Raw genomic sequence first — 3,629 nt, 5'->3', positions numbered from 1 at the left:
GTCAAAACTTAGATGGGAAGAAATCTATTATTTCATTCCCCAAAATATGTCTTTTCATTGACAACTCCTATAGTTCTTGGCACAGTCATCCAGATGTCTGCAGTGAGGCGATAAGAAATGAGCACCTTATCAAATGTTGCCTATTAGGCTAGTTCATTCCCCTTGATGAATACATAGGGCTGGTGGCCATAAGGAATTGTCTCTTGTTTTAATTTTTATTGGCAGACATTTATGTGTGTTGCCCATTTTAAGATAGCTCATCTATATACACCAGTCATTCAGGTAGACCAGCATTAAAGACTGACAGGAAATATGAGTAAATGCACATTGAAATTGACAGGTGGACAGGCTGACAAATTCAGAGCTTCTCCAAAGCAGCTTCCGTCTACTCAGCTGGAGCCAATCAGACCCCAGATATACATCAGAATCCTTTAGAAAATGTCATTGTTTGTTTCTACATTTTTACAAAGATCTTCTTCAGACAGTGGGGAAGTGAAATACGTTAACCATGATAAAAAATGGTGATAGCCTCATTTTTCTGCTGAATTTTGCACTATGGAAAGGACTTAGTTATTGGCAAAATGCTCTGCTACTGAAGAGCTACCTGCTGCTCCTCACCCCCACCCAGTGGAGAATGATGAGAGAAGGTGCAGGAGGCAAAAGTACAGCTGAATTTTCCAAACTACTCTTCTCAGGCTAATTCCAATGGCCTTTTTTTTTGTTAGCAATGTGCAAAACCCATGGAACCAACCACCACAGATGACATTTGTGAGGGTACAACACTTTGAGTCTGTTAGGTGGTATGAAGTGTGTATTAAAGGGAAAGTCTATGTCTGCATGGGACATAGAGGCTCATATTATTACCTTCAATAATAATAATAATAATAATAATAGCAATAATAATGGAATATACTATCTGCTAGACACGATGCCAGCTGCCTAACATATCTCTTTGAATCCTCTGAATTTCTTACAAAGAGAGAGGATTATTTTCATCACTACTTTACAGATGAGAAAGCCAAGCTAAGTGAATTGCTGTTATTAGGGAGTCTGTTTCCTAGCACAATGCTCTTTCCATTCTCTATTGAGTTCACTGCATATGTTTTTATGTGTATAATCCATCTAGATCTCATCTGGTGTGTGTGTGTGTGTGTGTGTGTGTGTGTGTGTGTGTACATGCTTCTGAACTCATTGAGCTTCATAGGAAAAATTTTACCCCCTCACTCGCCTTACTGCCCCTGCTTCATAAGAAATCATACCACACAACATCACTGCTCCTTTCCTATAGATCATAATGTACCTCATAGTTTCCTGGTGACTGTAGCATAATTGAGTCATTACATGCTCTAGGATGTGCTTTTGTGTAGCCTATGACCCCTGGTAAAGTAAGAAATCTCTGAAGAGGGACAGAAAAGTTCTAGGTTAGAAGATGCACACTGGCTGACCAGGGATTGAAACCTGCTCACAGAGGTCATTTCTTGGTCAACACAGAATTTCTTTGTTTGTATTTCCAAAGAGTCCATTCCAATGTCATCCATAGACTTTAAAAAAATCAAAGATGCCATGTAAAACTGGATTTGCCACTTCCCTTGAAAATCAGAGAAATTAATTAATTAATCAATTAATTAATTTTTAAAAAGGGGTGCGGTGCGTGGGTGGTTTAGTCGTTAGGCGTCTGCCTTCAGCTCAGGTCATGATCCCAGAGTCCTGGGATCCAGCCCCACATCAGCTCCTGGCTCAGCGGGAAACCTGTTTCTCCCTCTCCTACCTCCCTGCTGTGTTCCCTCTTTTGCTCTCTCTCTCTGTCAAACAAATAAATGAAATCTTTTAAAAAAGCAAAGTAAAGAAAACCAGAAAACTGATAACACTTTGCCCCTTTCCTTTATGACAACCATTATCTGCCTCCTTTAGAAGGACACACTCTGGTCCATCCCAGGGATGTCCACTAGGAGTCTTGGGACTGCAACCATGCCCAGATTTCCTCAACTACTCTTATTGGTTACTTGACAGACTCTTTGAGTTTGGCAAGTACTGTTTTACTTAAATCATGACTACCGGCACTGCTAGCAAGGCATCTGTTGAGGACTAACTAGCTAAGACTGCCCTTTTTCGTTGATGGTGGGTTTCGAAGCTGTGTGTGGCTTTTATTTAGTAGTCCTTGATCGTGCTGACTGCCTCCATCACTCACAACGAGAAAAATTCTCTGCTGCTAAGCAGTCAAGGGAGAATCCAACTAACCCCTCTCTGCAGCTTTGTCACCCTCCTTCCTCAGGGTGCATGAAGCAGAGCTCTGTGGGACTGTGGGAACCTCTAAGGAGATCCAGGAAGTGTGACTGCTGCTTCAGGAATTTGAGGGCATCTTTTTCACGGAAATGAAGACTCAGGTTCTCTATATTTTTCCCACCCAGCTACAAACCATCTAGAGATTTCACTCCCTTCCCTCAGAGTGAGGAGAATGACATGAAGTGGAGAAAGTAAGGATTTATCAATTTATCCTGGCAACATTTTAGTGCTGTGTTCAGAGCTGGAGCTAGCTCTCTTGTATTTTGATTCCACACATATTTCCCGAGCAGCTTCTGTGTTGAAAGCACCATGCTGGGCAGAGTGGCTGCTGGTCCCACTCCACTTTTACAGAGCACTGACACACATGATCTTATCTAACCCAATGGGTGGGGGGAGGACTTTATTGTGCCTGTTTTTTCTTTAGATGATATAACCCTGAGGCTGAGGAGGACCTTATCCAATGCCAGTGTGAAAAATAAATGAAGAGCACAATCAAGACTTGAACTCAGGGTTTCAGAGTCCATTCCAATGTCGTCCACAGACTCTGTAATGTTAATTTAGGCCGTGCCATTTTAGAGGAAATGGTCTCATTGAAACAAACTGTGTTCCTCTGGTTTCTTTCTGTTTACTAAGGTTTATCAAATGGGATCACAAGTGTAGATAAAAAGATCTTCTCCTCTACCATATAGAAGCGACCATTTTCCTATTTAATTCTGGCTCCTGGCAAAGGAAAACTGTTATACTAGAAGAGGGAGCCATCATTGCAAATGCTGCTGATGTCCACCATTATTGGCACAGATGCTGATCTTTAGGACAAAACCAACATTCCGAGCCAACATTGCAGGTGGCGTGGAAGTCCACTGCCCACGCTACTGCTAATACTCATTAACGTAGGCATGAGGGGGCACAGCAGCCACTGGACATTTGAGGGTATAGGCACCACTGATGTGCCAAAACAGAGCTGTGTTCCTATGTGCACACCCATGATATACTGCTGTTTGAGGAGTGGACACAGAGCTAAAAGTGATTTAGTTCAGTGGAAGTGGTGATGGGATGCCCCAGAGCCAAGAGTTCCTTTTCTATTAGACCTAGTAACAAATGGAGAAAAAGTGGTGAGAGTCCTGCTTCCTTGGTGTCCAGGCAAACACAGTCCACATTCACTTTGAATCAGGCACTCTGATGGGTGAGCAGAAGAAGGCAGTAACATTTTTCCTGGGATGAGACATCCTTAAGAATCGCATTTACTGTCACATTTTATGCCCCGATTCTAGTAGGAAAGCACAGGTAGTCACGTGCCATTTATTAATTCAACAAACATAAACTAAGCACCCATCATATGCCAGGCA

Source organism: Mustela nigripes, chromosome 9, assembly GCF_022355385.1.
Source record: "Mustela nigripes isolate SB6536 chromosome 9, MUSNIG.SB6536, whole genome shotgun sequence".
In the NCBI taxonomy this organism is placed as follows: Eukaryota; Metazoa; Chordata; class Mammalia; order Carnivora; family Mustelidae; genus Mustela; species Mustela nigripes.
The sequence above is the reverse complement of the archived record's forward strand: the minus strand, read 5'-3'. Positions refer to the sequence as shown.